We start from the raw sequence: 22729 nt of genomic DNA, 5'->3' as shown, positions 1-22729 counted from the left end.
GACAGGACCAAAGGAAGCTTCTAAAAACTTTGGACATTGACTAATGATTTGGTAAGTGTATATAAGCTGTGCTGCATCCCTTTGTTCTCTGCCACTCACTGAGGTGGTGGCCCAGCTCTGAGTGGTGATTAAAGCAAACCTAGCGGTATCCACGGCTGCCTAAATTTTTCCTTTAACACTAAGAACCATACTGTGAACTTCAGACAGCTATTAATTTTAGTTAATATACTTTATATACTTTAAAAATATACTTTAATATCTTTAAAATCGTTATTAAAAGGACAGAATTCATCCCTGACGTAAGTCCACTGTTTTGAAAAGAAACTTGATTCTTCACCCAGTGGACAACCAAGCAAAGATTCACCAGATGCAGTTCCCCGAGGTTTCCGTATCACCATATTAGCGATTTCCACCCCTCCAGTTCTGTACCCCGCAGATGCTGCATTGTTCAGTGTTTATGCAACACCTGCACTCAGAGACCCCCTCGTGCTAAGCTCCCTGCAGATATCTTGTGAGGCAGTCCCCTACCTCAGGGGCACTGCCCTTGAAGCAGAAGATTGACCAAGGGCAAGAATGAGGACAGATTAGCATCCTAGCCCCACAGATAGATGGATTGTAGCCATAATTCTGATCTTTTACTTCTTTGACTTCAAGGTGAAGGTCAGTAAAGAGAGATGCACGCTGCAACTGTAAAGGAGAACCTCCTCTACTAGAGGAGCTACTCTTCATCGCTGCGTGAGGTCACACAGCACAGGGATCACCTCAAGCCAGTTATGGTTCTGGATGCCACATAAAACCTCAGCCTCTTTAGTTCCCAGGCTAGCAGGCCATGCAGGAAGCTACACACCAGCTGAGCAGGACCCCACTGCCAGGACATAAGCATTTCCCCAGCATTGTGACTTTGGATGCAAGATGCAGTGAACAAGCACGGAAATGGTGTGATGACTCCCACTCCAGAAGACTGCAGGGTACCAGATGACTCAACAGGGCTTCATCTTGATGCTGTCAAACTTTCTTTGACAAAATTACCTAACATAGAAAGCTTCTGGAAGGTGCAAATTAAAGTGATCCTGAACATCACACAGCAACAAGGACCAATCGAGGATTTGTGTGCCAGGCTGTGGCGTGGCATGGCAATGCTGAGCACCCACTGCTGCCAGGAACCTGCACGTGTGCAGCCATGCAGAGATGCTGCCAAATCACCCTCACCCACCTGTGCGAGGTCTCTTCCACCAAGAGCCTCAGAGAAACTGCAGAGGCTACTGGCAGCCTGGGAAACATTTACATTAGTCACCTTTCCACCCCCACCCCCCCTCCCTCAAATCATACTCTTATTAGCAATAGAGTTCAATGTAGAATGATGCCATCACCTTTGTGGCATTCCCTAGTATTGGAAAGCTCCTGTTGCAATCTTTTTGTTTAAGAGAAGTAATGGGAGAGTTACTTTGAAGTCTGCATAAAAGCTGCTCTCCCTACATGCCAAACTCACATGCTAATTGAGCTTCTTCTTTGTTTCACTGTCAAAACAAACTCTTCTATTGCAAGAAATAAAAGTTCGCAACTCCTCTGTTCATGGCAATGCCTCAAAGCCTCTGCAATACCCGTAACCAAGATTCCTATAAAAGGCAGATAATTTCCTAGAACAGCACTGAGCCCTCCACGGGGCCCAAACAGGAACCATAACTGCAGTTATGAACCTTTAAGGCAACAAAACACTTTTTTTTTTTTTTTTTTCCAAGTATCCATGCACCCTGAGTGTCCAAGGGGTCTGGTTTTGACTGGAGACAGCTATAGCACAATTAATAGACAACAGAATCTCAGAGATGAGAATATAAGGGAGCAGAGATCTAAAACATTTCTGGCTTTGCAGACACACAACCAACACCAGTATAGACAAAGCAGTTCAGCCACAGCCAATTAATATATTAAAGGACGATCCAAAGCCTTCTGTAAAAGGAAATTAAAATAATTTAGCAGAATTAACATTGCTTAATACCAAAGCTAGTTATCTCAATTTGCCCTTTAATAACAGAGACCAAGGACTATAAAAGTGAAGCTGCAATTAAAAACCAGGATTTGGTCTGTTTACTTTGATATCTCCCTGAAAAAAACACCATGGTGACCCTAACTATTCTTTTTTCCTTCACTGTTAAACAGGACAAAGAAATATCTTTTCTCCTGGAAAACCAGATGTCTGAGACCATGACCCAAACCTCACAAGTTACTTTTTCTTCAGTACAGATTTTTAGATACACCAGAAAGCACAGCTTTTCACATACTAAAAAAAGAGAAAATAGATGGAAGGAACATCAGTGTTTGTGAAGCAGGAGCTCACACGCTTCTCCAGCCTCATCATCCTGTTTGTAAGATCAAGGATAATATTCAGGCTTACCCTTTGCTCAGGTGAGTAATTATGGTGAAATCAGAATTGAAAAGATGAATAAAGGCAAAATTTTAAAAATATTAATATTAACCATTAAGCCTTGTTGATAAAATTCCATCTGACAACCCTTCCCTGTGTCTCCCTTCCTTTAACTATAGAGTGAACACTGAGTTTGATGTTCCTGCCATATGGCCAATATGACCTTCTCGTCAGCAATCACACCAACCTCTTCATCATTTCTGGGTGCCACATCAGCCCACTTCCCTCTTTTACCATTGGAGTCCTGACATGAATGCAAGAGAAGATCTCAGCTTTCCCCCAAGGAAACCAATCCTGCTCTAACACACCTGTGTTTAGCACTCCTCACACATAACCAGGAGAGGTGTATGTCTCTACTGACACGCGCATTAAAAGAGGGAGTTTAAACATCTGCAGTCACACTCTCCTCTTAGCCTTTCCTTAATGACACCAGGCATTTAGAAAATGAGCAGAAGTCAGCACATCTTCCACCCTCCTACATTTTTTTTCCCAAAGAAGATGGTCCTTTTGCATTCATGGAGATCCTCTAACTGCCAGGAAGCAGATGAAAGCAAAACAACTGCACTGCTCCCTGTTTAACAGGCTTAGGAGGCACCGCTTCCCACATTTCAAACACTCACCATGTGCCTTCCTGCTGAGACCAGCTCAGCAACTCAGCTGCCACTGCTTGGATCCCTCCCTGTGAAGAGCAAGTCTGGAGAGCTAGGAAATGTGCCAAATTATCCTCAACACTCCAGCACAGCACCTTTCCTCCTCATTTGTTGCTTCTCATTGCAGCTGGTCCTTTCTTTCCTTACCAGCCTTTCCCCTTGCCCAGGAGCTGGGGAAAAACCCAGCTGAGGACAGTTTCGAGATCTGCCTGCTCTCAGATGGGAAAAGGCTCCAGTTTCATTAGCAGATTTAGGTGATTATGGAGTTTTTATTGGCTTTGTGGTGTTTTTTTGTTTGGGGTTTTGCTTGTTTTTAAAATCACTATTACTTCTTGCATAATGGTGGCAAGTTGCAGTTTGGCATGCCGATAAAATGAGCAATTATATGGTAAATTCTGCTGCTGCTGACACCATGGGAATGGGGGGAGGAAAACTTAATGGCCAGTAAACACAGGGTACAGATGAGGATTAAGTCTGCTGCTTGCTTTCTCTCCATTTTTTTGGAGTGGCAAGGAGACAAATCACAGTTAATTTTAACTATCAGCGAGTCCAGTACAAGGTTAAAGGAGCAAAGTGAGCAAAGTGACCTGGAGAGTGCCTGAATCCATCCTTTCCCTTTTCATTATATGCCTGAATAGCTCCATAGAGCCATAATTCCTCCTCCCAGTTCACAGCCCACTCTTTTGTTCAAGCCAGTGTTTGTTTGTTTACACTTTGTCCCCATTTTCATCACGTCACAGATTGAAAGGTCAAGGCAAGTTGGTTGCATTTGCAAATTGTGCTCTGAAAAGAAAGCAGTGTTCCTAGAAAAGATTTATGTGCTTGGTCTTCACTGACCCCTGGTAATTGAAGAGGTGGACGATGAGCCTAGGGAGACACAATTTCAGGGTTTTATTTAGCAGATGTCATACATAAACAATCAGCCTTCAGTTTAATCACAGTGCTGAAAAACGACCACTGCCCCTTCAGGAAACCTGTGGATTGATTTGGTTTGCTCTTACAATCATAGTTCAGGACTGCAGCTTCTGTATTAGAAAAATACTCCAACACCAGGTCGTTTGTCTACCTTTACACATGCTCCAGTCTCAGGGCATTAAATTAGAACAGTTTCCTTTTCAAAAAGAAAAAAAACCCAACCCAAAACAACAACAACAAACAAACACCACCATTCCCCTGTCTTTTTCTGACAGGCACGCTGGCCCTCGTTGAGACGCCATGTGACAACCACATGCACAAAGCTGAATTGATGTCACTCTCCAGTACCTTCTTAAGACTACTTTCCCCTGCTTACTCTGAGCTTTAGGCCAGACTGCCACCTTCTTCCCAAAATTCCCAGGTGCTTTGGTTCAGGCTCTTGTACTTACTTTCTTCCTGACCCCCTCTTCAGGCCAAAAGATTGCTTCATTCACCAGAAATAAGTGGAATGTGACCCAGAAGGCAGGCAGAGGAAACTGTGCCTTCTGCAAGTGGATGCTGAAAAGTTACACACATTTTGGCAGCGGGCAGCATCTCATCGCCAGGCAAAGTGCACAGCTTCCTCCCCCCGCTCCCTCCAGCCAGGGATTTGCACCGCATGGCTAATGCAGTACCCAGGGTTTCTGACTAATAGATGAATATCTTACCTTTGCCTAAGGTTTTCTTTAAGGTACCATCTTGGTAGATGTTCCTCAAATATGTACTTTACTGGTGAGACAGATTTTAAGTTTTAATGGATTATTTTCCTCCCTCCACTCCCAAGAAAGCCTTGGTTTAACTTAACCATCCCAGTGGCATCCCAGAGATATGAGCTGTAAAACAGCTCCTCAGCCAAAATATTGATTTTCTAGTCAATGCTTTTACTGCCAGCACTCTCACTTCATTATTAACCACAAAATGATACACCTTGTCTTGTATGTGCTTAAGACTTCTAAAATTATACCTTCCAAGCAGCCTGTAAATGGAGACACACAACTTCCTTCAAAATAATTTTAGAGAAATTTAGTGTTTCCCTGACCATCTTGTCCTAAAACATAGCTATATTTAGAGGGAGCTTAATATCTTTGAAGATAAGAACCACCTGCTTGCAGATTTGCCCCATGGCCAGCAAGTCTGCCAGGATTTATGCCCCAGAGTCCAAAGAAGCTATCCTGTTTCTTCACGTGCATTCAGGTGGACTTGCAGATAGACAGACAGCCTACCCACCCTGAGCAGTGACCATGGGCCCATCAGCCCAACACACGCACATCAGCCCCAGCACATCGCCCTAAAGACAGAAATCGCAAAAACCCACAGTCCAAGGCCAGAAACAGAATGGACAACAAACCTTCCTGATGGCCAAGCAGCAGGATCACACTGGACTGCAAACAACAGAGAACCAGGTGCTGCAGTGGAGACAGATCAACCCATGGCAGGTCCAACTTGGTAGGACAAGAAGGTCTCCAAGAAAAACCCACTGAAGTTTCTATCCTCCCCTCACCTGGGTCATTTTTCTTCCCAACATTTGCTTTCTGTTGCAACACAAGCACTTAGCTAACACCCAAGTTTGTTTTCAAGGGGATGGCTGCAGCAGACATTGACAGGTAGGTTGTTGCCACAGCACCTGGGCACAGGGAAGGTGAGCTCTCCCCTCGTGCCCAGGACCACCATCAGGTGTCTCCACCGTAGCTGGAAGTGTCTCGGCCATCCAGACTCTCCCCCCTGTGATCCCAGAGGCTGTGCCCCTGCTCACTCAATTCAGGGAAGCCACTTCCATGCCCAGTCTTGCTCCTGCTCAGGAGCACATGACTTCCATGTCTCTGCTTTTATTTGTAGTGTATGACGACTCAATAACCTTATTTGAGCACTTCTGGGAAGACTCACTACTGAAGATTTGCAACCAGCCCCCCCTGCCCCCCCGCCCCACCTAGTTATTGTATTCTGAACTGTATAGACAAGGTTTAATTAAGTGCATGTGTTGTTCTCTTCGCTTTACCACTGCCCCACAACTGGACGTGATACATGCAGCCAAAATAAAGCCGAATCCCAGCCAACTAGCACAAGGAGGGATCTAAATACAAATGCCTTGCCGCCACGAGCTACACTAGCTCCCAAGAACTGCTGACAGGGTGATGGCACACAAGAACAGCTGAAAGATCATTTGTCATTGTCTGAAAAAACTCATGCATTTTGGACCATAACTGGAAGCACTTACAGCGTAAGTCACAAGCAGGCTGTGAGGGGAAGGAACTCTTCTAATAAAGGAATGAATGAATTGCTTCAGTTCTCCAAAACAGAGGCTTATACAGCATGGGACAGGATGAGGACACAGGAAAAGGCAGCTCCTAATGACTAATACCCCAACTTCATACTATTTTTTTTAAACCCACATCCTCTGGTATCCATAGGAAACTGGATCTCAACAACAGATTTACAAATAGAGAAAACAGTGATGCAATCCTTTCAACCCTAGCACAAGAGGATTCACTCACCTTCTACAGGCTGAAATTACTGCTTCTCTGCACATCAGCCTGCCCTGCCAAAAGCCAAGTAAATGCTACACTGCCTGCAGCAGCGGGATGGGATTTTCCTTTTGCTAGAGAAAATGCTCAAGCAGAGTAAACCCACCTTTAAGCTACTGTCAGGTTTTCTGCATCTGTTTTCCAGCAAAGAGCATATCTGGGAGGATGAATTGCAGCAACAGCTCTACTACGCTCCAGGCTTAGCAACACCAGCACTGGCCACACATTCTGGTTTTGTTCTCTTTAGACAGAACAGAGGGCAGAAATAACAGCTATAAATTTCCTTGGGAACATTTATTGGACAGTGGGATGCTGGCAGCCTGGAAAATTTGTAGGCTCAAAATATGAACACAAGCAAATATACACTACAGGACAGCCTGCAAGTTTAAAAGCCGAGACCACCAAACAGCACATCCCAGCACCTAGGTGGTCACACAATACAAGCTGGAGTAACCTATCCTTCCCATATTCCAGTTTACCCTCTGTAAAAGCACAAACACCTCTGGGCTTGTGAGAGGAGCCTGAAAAAGTTGCCCCCAAGATGTTTATCAAGTGCCACAACTTGCTTCTAGGTCTGCGTGCTTGACAAGTACTCTATAGCCCACTCCATCACCTTTCTAGAAATGAAGCAACATGTTCACATTTATGTCTCCATCTGTAGAATGCAGATTCCACAGATTTGCACATTTCTCTCAAAACTAAAATGATGGGATTACAGAACAAGTCTATTTATGCAAACACAAACAGCTGTATTGCTGCTCTGAAGTGAAGAACGCAGCTGGTATCCCAAAGGCTGACACACTCCTTGGCAGCTCATACACCTTTGTGGTGACTGAGGCACAGACTTTGCAAGGAGAGTGAAGCGAAGACCTTTACTGTTAGTTACAGCTTTTATAAGTTCATACTCTGTACACGTGCTGCTGAAAGCTTTATTATTGGTCAAACTCTACTGCCCATGAGCCCAGCCACTGTTCACCATAGGCGACTCTGCTGTTCACGCTGTCTCCTTATCTTCTAGAGGTGAGACCACGTTCCTCCTCTGTGTCTGTTCCCTCCGGGTTCCTTCTCGCACTCCCTCAAAGTTATTTGCTTTTTTGCTGCAGGATAATAGCTGTCCATCGTTAAAACAAGGTCACAGCTGCACATTATCAATGTCAAACCTACTGTCTCCGTACTCTATACGCCTTCAGAGGAGTTTAAATATAGATATTGCTCAGACAACAATAAATTCTGGAAGGCAACAAATATTGCAGGCAAAACCTTTCCCAGACACATTTGGTACAAACTACGGCGGGAAGCAGTTTGCTCCTTAAGGGCAGGGAGCACTCCCCAAGGAGCAAAGCCAGGGAAACCATCCCAACACCACACACGAGAGCTTTACGCCTGTCAGCCCTGAGTTTCTGTCCCTGAGTTACTCCCAACACTACTGACATCTCAGGCCAACTTGGGAAACAGCTCACAAGCCAAAACCACCATCCCAGGAGCTCAACGTGAAAATAAGAAGTTAAATGATTTCTCACAACGCAATTCAACACACGTATCGAGAGTTTTTAGACACTTACTTTTTAGTAGGTGCCTACTGTGCGTTACCAGCAGGCCAAGCGTGTTGCTCAGAAGCACCAACCAAACCTGCCAGGGGGAATTAAAGCCTTCAGAGTTAAGCAGGGGCAGTAGAAGGCAATCACTGGCAACACAGACAGCAAAGAAGTTTGCAAGATCTCATAAGGCTGGAATAGGCTGTTTGCATGCTACTACCTACTCCCCGAGATAGCTCAGTATAGAGGAAAAAAGTTAAATTAATTACATTGAAAAATGCATTGCAAAACACAGAAGGTGTCCAAGACAAAAAAACCTCCCATGAACAAGCCACAACTTCTGGATCCACCAAGTCTGACCAGGGTTTAAGACCTATCTGTTGTAGTACTGCCATTTAGAGGGGGGGTGGGGTGTGGGTGGAAATGGGGCTTGGGAGGGGCTGTTGCCTCCTGTTCTGCCCTGGGATATCTCTCTAGAGGTCCCTGGACAGACCACCACTTCCTTAATCACTGCTAGCAAGAAACACCTGGGGACATGCTACATCCTCATCCTCTGGACCTTTTCCTTCTATGACTCATACTTTGCAGTAGTCTCATACTACTGCTCCTAATTTAGCCATTTACAAGAATAGGGTTTATTTGTGATATATCTGTGATGTGGATTTCATTCTCACCGGAATTTATTTCAGCTCTGGCACGAAAGGCCAGGGATTTTGCACTATTTACTTGACTATCTCACCCTTGGAGTCCAGTGATGCAAGGAATTCTCACACTTCCCTAAGATTATCATCATTGCAAGAAATTCCAGCAAGAAATTAAGAACCAGATAACATTTCCCTTTTCATGTCTATGTTCCAGAGGATAAATACGTACAAGGTTTAATGGCATAGGCATCTGACCTTTTGACACTGTTGGGCGTGTTTCCTGCTCCCTGCTATACAGATTGCACCAGTACCAGGAACTTGGAGAATTTTAAGCCTTTTTCCTTCTCCTTAAAAAGAGTGTTTAGTCACAAGTTAGTGACTTTATTATAGTTGCTGCACACTGAAGAGAGAGAAGCTGTCAATCCCACTGCAGCTCAAGCCCCCTGATGGCTGTTGCAGATAGGGAGTCAGGTGGGGAATGACACTGCAAGGGACTTGCACATCCTCTCCCGTACTGTTCCCTTGCAGACACTGTCTGCGACAGGGCTCATTGATCCACTACTTCAGCCAAGGCAGAAAAACAAAGAAGAAATTCCCTTAGCAGCACTGGGTTTCCCTCTCTGGTACACTCTGGGCTGTGCTTGCCACCTATGCTCCCTCCTGGCTGAAGCTGGTCTTCAGGCCTCTCTTCCAGCTATGAAGCAGCTTCAGCTCATGGTACAAAAGAATCTTGCAATGGGTATGTAGATGCCAACACTGTTTCTGAAGCATCAGAGCAGATCTCTGCACCATCAGTCTGAGACATGGGAATCTCAACAACAGATCGCCAGTGTTTCAAAATTGAGGCAGCTGTGCCAACAGGAGATCCTCTCTTACAGCTGCATTCCAAGCAAAGAGCTGTCTTTAGGCAGTGAAGCTGGAAAACAGCTCTATCAGATCTCCAAATCTCATTTCTTCCGTATTTTTTAGCTCCCCTTCTCTACTGAGGCTGCACCACAAGGAATTCTTCCCATGGAGAGGTGCAGTGGAGAGCCCAAACATGGTTTATGAGCTACAAACTCCCCAAGAAGAAATACCATTCAAAAAATAGCCATCATTCCAACACAGTTCCTGGCCACTGCAGACCACACAAGGAAGGGAGGGAACATGTTTTTCCATCTTCAAAAATTGAGTATGACCCCAGATCTATTGGTTTTGTGAGTTTGCTCCTTTCTAGCTAGCCTTTAGCCTTGGGTGGTACAAACTTTTTTTCATCTATAGAAAAAAAACATGCTATTTATCTGATGTGGAAGATAGTTCCCTGAACAGCGAGGTCTTGAGATATTATTTCTACAAAATGTTAACAGCCTGTGCTCAGCCACCACCCCCTGCCAGCAAGCATGGAGATCTTCCTCAAGCTGTTCTGTTCCACGAGCTCTCTGTGCTCCAGCTGAGGTCCCACCTCCTGGAGTAACCACTCGCTTACTGCCATGTTCAGTTTGGGATCTCTTACAACACACAGCTCTTACAGAGCTGCCATGTGGTGGTGCATCTTGCCCCCTTCTCTGGGCCACTCCATGACCTCAGGAATTCCTGTTAGGTCTTGGCATTTGAGTAATGAGTTGGGCAGTTAAGCACCCCTTGATCGTACCAACAGCTCTAGCATGACTAAAGTGGGGAGCGGCACTGCCTGAACCGGAGTTCCTGTTTCCTGGCAGAAATGGAAAACAATAGTCAGTCATCCTCTGACAGCCTGGGGACGCTCCTGGCCCAAACCATAGCCCAAGTGGAACAGCATCATTTTCATTGAAAAGCGACCAACTCCGATAACGCCAGGATGGAACTTTACGGCTAACTAAAGCCAGTCACCTCTGATCCTATGAAGAGCTGTCCAAGTGAGACCCTTTGAATCTGCTGGACCCCAGCAGGCTGCAGCCAGCATCTCCCCCTAAGTGGGATGTTGCTCAGAGCTCACAAAGTCCCAAGTCTGCTAAACAAGGGTGACCATCGCCAAAAGCTGATACCCCAGCTTCTTGAAGCTCATCCCTGTGCTCATTGGGAAATGCAAAGGCACTGGATGTGACTACTTCACTGAAGCTGAGGGGAGCTTTTAAGAGGTATACCCTCATACATGGATCTCTGTACCCCTAACCCTTTGGTTTTGTGCGCATGTGCAAATTGATTTAGATACCTCATCACCAAAATACAGTATAAATGTTATAATTTCAGATCTGTAAATAAACCTGTTATAATTGAAGTAACTCCTATTGAATCATTTTGCCAATGTTAAATTAATTGATGATGAAGTGCTGTTACAATTTTGTGATCAACCATGAACTGTGAATAAACCTTCACTCTCTGTACCTTAGATACAACCTGTTGTCCAAGCCCAAGGCTAGGATTGGATGTAGCTGCTCCTAAACACTATCAAAGAGTTTAGAAAGCAAGGGAGTCACTAGGTTCAGAGTGGACCAACAGAATTATTTCCCTTACCCCTTATATTCCTTTAGACATAAACCATTGTCCAAGTCAGACTAGGATTGGATCTAGCCACACCTAAACTCCAAAGAGCTTAGAAAGCAAGGGGGTCCATTCTGAACCTTAGGACTCAACAGAAGGGTCTATTTTTTTGTCCTACTCTTTCTATCTTTTCCATTAGCCATAAATCATTGACCAAGTCTGAGACTAAGATTGGATCTAGCCATGCCTAAACACTATCAAAGAGTTTAGAAAGCAAGGGGGTCCCTCTCTAAACCTCAGGACTCAATGGTAGGGTCTCCCTTACCCCTTGCATCTTTGATCCCTGCAGAAATCATTTTGGCTTAATTCTAAATTGATTTTTAATGTGATTTTTCTTTGTGTGTTCTATCCATATCATAACTAATAGAGTGAACTTTGCCATCGAACTTTGTGAAGTTGCACTCCCACAAACTCTTATTAAAACTATTCCACTCATACCTTTGATAGCTATTCTTTAAGCAACTTCACCTGAACCACTCACTCGCACATGCCACCAGCATGTCATTCCCCAACCCTAAACAGCACAGTTGCTTATTCAGACACTGCTGACGGACACAGACCACCCTCAGCTCTTGGACCAGGTATACACCAGAGAACATCCAAAGTGAGGTGGGTTCCCAGCTAGCACATGTCATGGGAACCAAATGCAACGCTGCCCAAAGAGACCTCAGGAAGCTTCCACAATGTCAACTTCCACATGGTGAGGGGAATCCATTGCCTCTTTAATCATCAACTTGTCAGCAAAATTATTTGAAATATCATCTAAATAGAAGTTTGTAAGATTTAAGGATTCTGCTTCTCCCATCATGTTTCAAGACAATGGGATAAGGATGCTTCACGTCATCAGATGTGTCATGTCGCGTTTAGTAATATTTGTTCATGCTTCTTACATAGAAGGTCAATATTTACGTTCAAAAACGTTCTTGTACAGATGACAGGAAAGCTACTTTTTTTTTTTTTTATTGTTGCTACAAATCTAAAGAAATCGTTTACAAGGGAGCAAGCAATGAGAGGAGCACATTTCCTGGTCAGTAGCAGCTGGCTTATGCCAACTATTGAGATTTTTGACTCACAGAGGCAGTAAAAATCCCTACGGAACACTTTCTTCTACATCCTTCTGCTTTGATTAAGTGCAGGGGAAGGGATAAAAAAAAAAAAAAAAAGGCGTTTAGACCTTTTGTTTTTAGCCCAGGCTCCCAAGAGCTGGTGTATACATGAGCCACTCAACACACACCTGCCACAATGGGAAATCACCTCCGAGTCCAACTTTCTCATGGTAAAAGGAAACAAACATCAGAAGAGCTTGATTTTGTATACAACATTGATAAAGCCATTCTCCCTGCAATTAAAACTAAAGGTATTCAATTCAGTAAAATGACACTGCATTCCCCATGACTTGTTTGATTGCATTTTGAGTCTGGTTGAAGAGTCACATTCAGGAGCTGCATAAGGATGCATTTCATTTGGAAAGATAACCAAATTCAGACAATGGGACTGTTGAGTTTTTCTAATCATTCAGAGGAAATATTTAAACAAGATTTTTATTGACATAATCTGTCTGAGCACTAGACATTTGAGAGCACAAACTACTTCAGGCTGAGCTGCAGTGTAAAACCTGCAGGATGACGTCTATCTTGCAGTAAGATGATCTTTGTCCTACTCGAGGCTAAACACCAAGTAAATCACCCCATCCTTCCTTCAGGGGCTACCTACAGGCAAAAAAAGGCTGTAGCTAGTGCACCCCAAAGTACTAGTCCTACAGTTTGCATTCTGCCAGCAAGGGACCCTACGCTTGCTGTGGGATGTCTTTCTGGTATCCAAATAGGAGAGAAGATCCAGGCTGATGCTGGGCAGTGGGGCTCCCATGGGACCCCTTTGACCAGCAGTAACCTACTCTGCTCAGGGTGCCGCTGTCCAAAGCCCATTGGCATGAGGCAAAAAGGATCATGTAGCAGAAGACGTAGAGCTGCACCCCAGAGGAGCCACTGCCTGACTCGGAGGCCAAGATGCCCAAGAGGTCTGAGCTTTAGCTCTTCACAAGTCTATGCCCTGATGGTTTAGTGGCTTATGATAGACCACTTGTGCAAAATCAACAGCCATATAACTCAGTATGTGCGGATTTTTTGGTTTGCAACCAAAGGCTTCCTCATTAGAGCATAGCTTGTCTTGCCTGCCCAGCACAAAAGATGACTTTGACATATTTATCCAAACAAATTCTAGTTATTCTCAACAGATCTTTTCTTGTTCTCAACTGATCTTTTCATACCAAAGTCCAGTTCTTGCCAAGGACACAGATTTTTTTTCTGACTCCATTTGCCTTAACTGGGGCTCTCTGACAACTCCCACTAGTTCCTCTGACACTGAACGTTTCCCTCCATAGCATGTTTTTCTTCTGTAAGGCATAGTCAGATGCTGGCACACTACAGGCCAGTCTCTCAGGACACTCACTTATTGACACATCACATGTTAGCAAGCATGACAGCAGCAAGGAAATATTTTTTAGCTGAAGTCTTGCCAGTTGTGCAACACAGGAGAGATCTGTCTCACATGATGGCTGCCTCTGGTCTATTATTTCAGTGTCTCACATTTATTTTCCATGGAAAGCCAGAAGCAAAGTATTCACCCACCCTCTTCTGCAGCTCCAGAAGGAGAAACTGGGGTAAAAGCTGCAGGGCTGGAGCTGCTCTCAGGGGTCTCCCACAGTTCAACCCCATAGATAAGGGGAGGAACGAAGGGAAGAGGTTGATTGTGCAAAATTAATTGCCCAGGACAGCTGAAGGAGAAGCGACATGCTGCTCAAAGCAGAGGCGAGTTTCAGGTTTCTAATACATGTTTAGGGTATTCCCCTTACCACAACTCCATCTCCAGCCTTTTCAATTACCTCAACTTCCATTTCCTTCCTCTATTTCTCTGGCTCCTCGGTAGATAAGATCTGTACAACTGACATTTTTCTCAGTCCAGAATAATCAAAATGACCCATCCCAGCGCAGAAAAGTTACGTCCTCCAGAACTTTCTACCTCAAGTTACCACACAATTTTTGTGTATTATTTTAAAGTTTGTTACGTTTGTGACCATCGTACCAAATATTTTGGAAGAAGGAGCGGAGAGCATGATCCTTTGTTCTAAGAGAAAAGCTCATTAACAACCCTAACGGCACATGCATCAAAGCTTTTTAAATCTGACAAGTCATCATCTAAAAAGCAATCCCCAGTCTGGGCATCTCTCCACCAAACCTCCAGCAGCAATTACAGAACCACATGGCATGAACCACCGCGTGAGAGCGGCGGAGATAGGGCTGCTCCAAGAAGCCCTGGAGAGCGCGCTACACCAGCAGATCTCAGCACATCAGGCAGACAAGAGACATCACGGTGCTTTGGAAAACATGGAAATAGGGAAAACCTGCCTCTGCCTCATTGATGTGCTACAGAGGATCACAGGATTGCATCACATCTGTCACCAATTCCCCTCTGGGAAAACGGATCAATGGCTGAGAACCCTCCCCCCGCACTCAGTGGGATGCTGCTGGGAGCTACAGGTAGCCCTGCTGCACAGATGGTGGGGATTTCCACCCTGCTCCAGTGTTTGTAGAGGAATGAAGGCAGAGGGTTGATTAGCATCGATAATACACAGCTGTGGCCTTGCCGCGAAGGCAGTGGGTTGACTGACATGGACAATGTGCAGTTGTAGCTCGTTCCTGTTAAGTAGTTAAATAGCACTGAGGAGGAGTAGTGTGGCCTGACCTCTGGAGGAATGAGAAACAGCACAGACAGTAGAATCTGACCAATGGTAAAAAGCCTTGTTGCAGCTTACTAGTTGGTGCTGCAACAGTATTTTAGGTTACAAATCCCTCCCTGCTCCAGCTGAGCCAAAAGACCCCTGAAAATGACACAGGCCAGTGAGGCATAGGCTCCACCACCCTGGGGGACCTGGCATCACCAGCCTAGTGGTTCTCCTTCAGCAGGATCCACTGTTGCAGGGTCATTTAAGCCTGTTGTGATTCATACTGGCCTTCCCACATCTTTGTCTTTTAAGAACTGCTTCAAAGCCAAGACAAGTCACCCCGTGCCCAAGGAGGTGGCAGGAGGGCAAAGTTGCTGGTCCCACTCCTGGGAGTGAAGGACACGTTTCCCCCTCCCAGCCTCACTGCCCTTGTCTGTGTAGGGTAGCTCTGGAGAGCCACCAGAAATGGAGGAGTAACAGGTCTGCAAAGGCCAGACATCAGGGCAAAATTCTGCTTTTCCCTCACCCAAAGAACACCAGGACAGGGAGCACCCCCCAGGTCCCCTCACACCACCACAGTGACCCCAAGGTGTTTGTAAACTCAGAACCAGCCCAGCTGCAGGTCCTTACTCAGATAACACAGCCAGGAGGCTCAGGGGAGGAACTTCCTAATAAAGGAGCCATTAAACTTCCTGATATTTCCCATTTTACTGGGGAATTCTTCCTTCTGGGTCCGTTCCTGCAGATGTGGTTCTGGGCAGGGGAATACACCGAGGATGGCGTGCCCCAGGGCTGTAACATGGGGACACTACAAACATAGACACATTAAATACCAACCAGTCTCTGGATGCTCTGGTTCAGGCCTGTTTGATCTCCAGAACAAAGGAGCCTGTAATGCTTCTGCCTCTGTGCTCAGAGAGGAGCCCGACAGTCACGTGCATATGTGTGACACCAAACTGACCCCAGATCGATTGATATTTCCACAGACATAACCCTGACAAGTTGCTTGATTGCATCAAAGCAACTCCTTACACAGGGCTTGTCGGGGTGCATCCGTGCCAGTGCCTTGTGCACAGCTTCCCGCTGACACCACGGAGGGCAGGGACCAGCAGCAAAACATGGCAGTAACATGGCCAGCAGGTAGGAAAGCCAGAGTGGGACACACCATGCCAAGGTCCTCCAGCACCGGGGATGTCCATCAGTTCCAGATCCAACCAACGTTCTGGTCAATCCCCAACACATACTCTGAACAGATGCAGAGGAACTGGCATTGTGGTGCCCACATAGGTTCCTCTCAGGCAGGTGGAGAAAGCCACCCAACCAAACACATACCAGCACCAAGGCAAACCTGGAAGAGACCAGGTACATTTCTTAAGAGCTCTCTCTTCTGAACTTCCTGGCTTACATTATTATGCAAAGCTCTGCCCTCATGGTTTGTTTTGCTTCAATTTGCCCAGAGGATGAAGAATTTGGAAAGAGATGCCTCAGATGAGATCATTCTACCCCCTCCCTGTCTTCTTGCATGACAATAGAATTCATTAATAAAAGTCACAAGGTTAAAAATTGTTCCAAGAAGCCCAGGGAAAGGGAAACCGCTTTTTCCTTGCCCAGCTGATTCCCCATCTTTGTGATCCCACACTGCACAAGGTCCACAAGAGACCTACGTAGAAAGCAAAGCTCAGATCCTTTAAAACAAGCTGCCTAAGAAGCTGGTGAGCCTACACAAAGTCAAAGTAATGCTTTTTGGAAGTGCCGAGTTCATTCCCATTGATCACAAGCAGGTTAGTGAGGCAGCCGCAGCACTCACATAGGAAGTTAACAGCCGAGCCCCACTGTCAGCCTCTTCTTTGGAAAAAATCTTATTACAGGCAGGAAGCAAGAACAGGAAGCAGGAAGCAGGAAGCAAGAGAAAGACAGTGAGATTTAACAAGTTTGGATACTTACTGGTAATGACACCTACTGCATTGTCAACTGCTGCTCCATTGCGCACGGCCAGCTCGGGTTGTAACAGCCGATTTACCCACGGGGGAGGTTGGGCACTGTAACCCTGCATCAAGACATTGGAAGCACATGCAATAATTCAGGGACCAGAAAAACCATGGCACATATTTTACAACCTTGACCCAGAGATGGGGGAGCACTTACAGGAGGAAATATTGGTGCTGTTACTACTAGCAATAGCAGCTTTGATAAAGCCACAAAAAGCAATTCCCGTTTGAGTTGAAAAATAATGAATTAAATCATTTACAGGATGTCTGCAGAATAGAGAGAAAGCAAGTACCTGTTTAAAACCCTGTCAACTGTAACTGCTCTTTCAGCCCGGCTGCAAGAGTTCAGATAACTCAGCACTTAATTTTTGGAACATCTGTCCAACCCAGAGTGAGATGAGTCACTGCACACACCACCAGGTGCCACTTCCCGAAAAAGCACTTGTGGATGTTCCTGAACAAGGCTCTGCTGAGGCCCCAAACCTTCGTCTTCACTGTGCTTGTAGTCATGTGAACTGAAGCAGTGAAGATTTCTTCTTACTAACCATCTCCCAGGGCAGAACAGTGACAAAAGATGAGTGTGCTGGGGTGGATGTGAAAATCAGCAGATTCTCCTTTCCACACTGCTTGTCCCCCACTAGCCCGAGAGCTCACCTTTAAATGAAACTTTAATACAGCCAAATGTAAATGCATTCAACAACTGAAACCAGTGAAACAACTAAACCACCTGTAAGACCAACAAGGCTTTGTACTGAAGCAACCCCTGGAGCCTGCAGCAGCCTTCAGTCAGGTGCACATTATTTAATTGGTTTGAGGGGATTTTCTGGACTGCTAATCACCATGAGGTAGCTAAAAACCTGTGCAGCATGTTGAGTGCTACAGCACATTAGAGATGTTGAACCCCTGAGAGCTCCTTGAATAACAATGGTTGTTCCCCTTGTTTTGAGTGTGCAGCACCCAGAGAGGGGGTATCTACAGGTGGGTGAGCCAGAGCGCTCGTAGGGTGAGTGCCCACCAAAAGTGTGCTGAGGAGTTAAAGTGAAATATTCGTAGACGTTATGGAAAACATCCACAGTTCATGAAAACAGAGATTTTAAAAAGCCACGAATTTTGGAAGGGACAGAAGTTCTTATTCTTACAAACAGAGGCTGTCTTACTAAAAAGGAAAAAAAAAAAAAGGAAAAACAGAGACAAATTTGAAGTTATTAACTACCTGCTAAATAGTTTGTGGTTTCCAAGAGTCTCATGATTTCATGAATCTTTTCATATTTGTCGGGAACCAGCTACAATATTTTATAAAGCCCAGCCATGCTTTCACCCCTGTGCATATCGTGGGGTGAGACAACTTCATTTAAAAAAACAAAACGTCAGCAACTCATTCTGACATTCTTTTTGATAAGTTTTCCAACCGAGCAATTTTTGCTCAAGAAGCACACCAAGCAGATGACAGCGCATGCAGAGATGCCAATTGACACATGTCTTTAAATGAAGTGCCTTCATATTCCTGCCACCTTCCAGGAGTCTGGCATTACATTTACCTGGTTTGATTTCCACCCCCTCACCCCCCACTCCCAAAGCCTTTTCCGAGTGATTCACTCTCAGATGCTCTCCTCAGGAAGTCTCAGTCACAGCAAGTCCCACGTGGCTGCAGAGGAAGGATTATCTCATTTCATCTTGCTACTAGGGCCACCTTAGTGGGATCCTGGTCACAGCCAGGGACCCAGTATCATCCTGTAACACATTTATCGCCAAGCCATAAACCATCACAAGCAGTACACATATGACTCAAGGCAAGGCAAAATTCCCATTTAATTCCAAAGCAGATGCTCAGTCCAGAGACTACATCCATTTCAGTCCCCACTGGGCATATCAAAGTCTTAGCTATGCAATGCATTGTGGCATCCCCCCAAAACTGTGCTGCTTTAGAGACAGCAAGGCGTCACAGAGCTGTTGTGTACCTGCTGGATCAGTGTTAACGGGTAGGATTGTGGTGACCAGGAGAAGAGGGGTTAAGAGTTGTAATCTTTGCTGGATGCTACAGAACTTCTCTCCCCTGGAAAGGCATCATCAAAACAGCTTCATCTGCTTAAAGACTTTCCTGCAACATGATCCTAAACACACAAATACTTCATCTCGTGGCTTTCTGCTGCAAAACCCAGTTTCCACAAATTTCCAGCTAACCGGACTGCAAACAAGCTATTCAAAAATTCCAGCTACAGCACTTTTTTTGTGTTTAACTTTCATTTTTATCCCAGTGTCAATACAGCAAAACCTCAGCAGCACAGATTCATCAGGCTTCTCGCAGTACCTCTGATGTTTGTTTAAAGCACCTCATCTAGCAGATGTATCTAGCATCAGTACCAGGAACTAACAGCAGTCACAGAGCACACAGCTCTGCTCCTGCTCCACTTTGATCATTCTACAGTGAGTATGAGAAGGCCAAGGGGAGAACCAGATCATTTTATCACTCCACTGGCTACAGCAGAGGTTCACGGTAATGCAGTCACTCCTTTGGCAGCTCAAGAGTCAGGAGGAATATTTCCACAGGAAACAGCAATTTAAAACAGTAGCATACTTCCAAAATCAGCAGGCTTCAGGGGGGGAGCTTCTACCACTGCCGAGCACCATCACCACCCTGCTTCTGCAAGGGCTCTGCTCTTCAGCGAGGGCAATGGGGACATCTGGTCGCAGGCCTCACCTCCACCTCCAACACCCACCTTCTTGCAAAGGACAGGCCAAAGCAACCTTCCAGCTCAGGTGCAGTTTGCCTTGTGCCTCTTGTTCCCCTTGTCCCTACCCAGTGACCTGTGGAGAGGACAGAGCAAGCAGGTGAGAGAGACTGCAACTCTGGCCATAGGGAAGACCCCATAACCCCTTCCAAACACCATCGTTCCAAAAGCAGAAAGACTTGCTGGTACGACAGCTTTGAGCTGTTATCTTCAAACCAGCAGGCTTTTGGCTCAGTAGAGCTTCACTCACCATGGTTCAGGAGGAACAGACCCATAAACCCACACTCGATGAGGAGCACACCAACATGTGTGAAACTGCAGCCCATAACAGCTTGAGTCTCAGTCCACATCACCCCAGTGTTCAGATACCCTGGGTCTCCCTCCAGCTCCACAGCTCACTCCCAATCCAAGATTTCTTCCCAATGCACAAGCCCACCGCAGGCAGCAAGTCAACGACAGAGCCAAAAACCCTGCCAAAGCGCATCAAGCCCCAAGTGCTTCGGTCACCAGCTGTGGTGGTGAAGCTTCTTCCACTGACCAACAGCGTTGCCTGCACATTTAAATGCCATAGAAAACGGTCAAATGAAAAATGTTCTGGCATCCTCCAAATCTATTCTGTTCAAAAGAAACAAAACTCTACTTGCTTTCCAGGGAAAACAGGACCTGAAATCAGAAGCAGCCGTTAGAGGAAATATGAGTCACATTGTTATAACCAGCTTCAGTTTTATCTGCACTTCCCCAGCCTGAGCAGTCACACTTTGAAGTGGAGAACTCCCTTTTTGGTGGTTAGATTATCACTGAGGAGAAAACTTTGTGCATTTGTTTTGTTGCCTTGTACTTTCTACAGGTGTATCACACTAGCTTTAAAGGTAAACACTTCCCAAGACAGGCTGAATGGGATTCTGTCTTTGCTGCCTTAAAACTTGAGCTGTTTTCCTCACTTCCCCTGCTTCCCTCAAAGACTGACGTTTTGGCAGTCACAGGTAGAAAATCCACTGTCTGAGAGCATGGACGTAACATAAAACTAATGCTTGTCTCAGTAAAACAGCTGCCTGTCTCAGCCAGGGATGATGCCACTCATTTCTGCGGTAGCACTGCTGGCAGTTGGGACCGCAGAGCCTTTCCAGCAAAGCTCCCTGTGAGCATCTCCAGCTTGTGGTGGAGCTGGGCTTGACTGCAAGGATCCTGGCTGGAGGCTTCAGAGAGGTGTCTTGACCTTGGCAGCATTTATTGCAGCCCCTGCTCCCTTTCATCAGCAAAACACAGGATAACGTGTGTGTTGACATATAGAACTCCCAACTACCATAAGGATAGCTCACACTAGTTATTAGATGAGGTCATTGGAGGTAAGGATTCTGCAGCCCCTGAGCAAACTCCTGCTTGGGCTAAGCCCAGCACTGACCCGCAGAGGCTGCCTGCGAGCCAAGACACAACGCTGGCACACACCTACAAGGATCTGGCAGAGGCCAGGCCATCCTGTGGAGCCTTTAGGAAAAAGCCCACGGGGGGGTGAAACAGTGGCCGCCCCCACCAAGCAAACTGGTTCAGAGGACTGCTACAGCACAAACCCCATGCTGCACAGCGGCTTCTGTAAATACATCAACCTCAGTCCCCAGAACAGCTCAGGCTTGATCCCTACAGCCTCCTCTGAGCTGCTGCTCTGCTAGGCGAAAGTCCCCAGGGACCTTTAAACTGTCACCTACTCACTCGTTTATGAACACAGTCTTTCAGTTTAAGCAGCTTTTTCCTTACTGCACCTTCACCCCCGCCCCAAGACATGCACCAACAGCTCCCAGCCCCTGCTCTGCAAGGCAGAAGCAGCTCAGCAAAGGTCCCCTGATCCCCCTGGGGGGCTGGCCACAGCTCACCCTTCCCGCCTGCTCACATGCCAGACTTGTGCTCTAAATAAGTCAGCTCTTGCTCCCAAAAACATTTAAGATCCAGCTGCAGCCAAATCCCTAGCATAATATTCAAAATCTTTATCTTCTAAAAAAAAAAACCCAAAAAACCAAAACCCAAAACACCAAAAACACCCTCCCTTCAAGAGCTTGCCCCAGAAGAGGCAGAACAGGGAATACCTCCAGGTCCTCCACCCTGAGAAGGTTTCAGTATGAGGCAGTTCAGGGTTCAGAGATTTCTATTTCCCATCATGATTCTGCAGTCAGGAGTGACAAGGGCTGGCTTTGCAGTAATCCCCCTCTCGTGTCTGTGCATCTAAATGAACTATGAAATTGGAGAGCAGGGAGTCCAAGCATCCTCACCTGTGCCTGGCTCCTGAGGCAGCCCTGCATCCATCTCAGCAGCAGGAACAGCTGCCCTGCATGATGCTGAACCTCTTGCCAGCTACTGCTCACTCTGCCAGCCCAAGTGTCATGACAAACCCAGTGGATGGGAAAAGAAAAAATGAAATCAAGGCAAAATGCACCCTCCTCTTCCTCTTCCCTGACCATCACTATTAGAGCAACAAACTCAAACCCCAACAGCTGGTACGTCTGTAAGGAACACGTAAGGAGAGGTGGAGCGGTGCCCTTGCAATCTCATGTGGCCTTTCTGGAGAGGACAAAGATGTACCATATGAGATGTGCTGCGATGTGCTTGTGGTCAGGACTGGTGCGAATTAATATGGATCTGGTTTTGAAAGATCTTCAAGAGACATCATGGAATTTGATTTCTGAACTGCTTGCTGCAAGGCAAAGATGATGCACATCACTTAGTGGCATACAGTGGACTGTCCTCCGATACTGCCATCTGCACTGACACCCAAGAAAATCCTTTGAGAAGGAATCTTTGAGAAGATCCCAGAGCTGCTACCGAGGAAGCTGGCAGCAATTAGCCTGGCCTGCATGATCACAGCCCCTCAAATCTCCTTCCTCAGCCCCTGCGTAAGCACTGCCACACGTTCAGAAGGAAAATACAGACTGCTTCAACCTCAGAGTGTGAGCACAGGCTCGGCGCTGGCTGCCAGGAGCAGGGGGTTGGGAAGATTTCACTGCCCCAAGCAGCTGCAGTTTTCAGAACATCAACACAAAGCAGACAGGCGGTACATTTGGGTGATCTGAGCAACC

At 46.0% G+C, this 22729-nt stretch overlaps 1 protein-coding gene across 1 annotated transcript in view; it reads left to right on the top strand.

Moving 5' to 3' along the window:
- LOC129783557 (uncharacterized) overlaps positions 1 to 22729 on the top strand; it is a 45890-nt gene that overhangs the window by 16950 nt on the left and 6211 nt on the right. The window lies entirely within an intron of this gene.

This window comes from Falco peregrinus, unplaced genomic scaffold, assembly GCF_023634155.1.
Source record: "Falco peregrinus isolate bFalPer1 unplaced genomic scaffold, bFalPer1.pri scaffold_51, whole genome shotgun sequence".
NCBI classification, from domain to species: Eukaryota; Metazoa; Chordata; class Aves; order Falconiformes; family Falconidae; genus Falco; species Falco peregrinus.
Note: the sequence above shows the minus strand (reverse complement) of the source record. Positions and strands in the feature narration are given on the sequence as shown.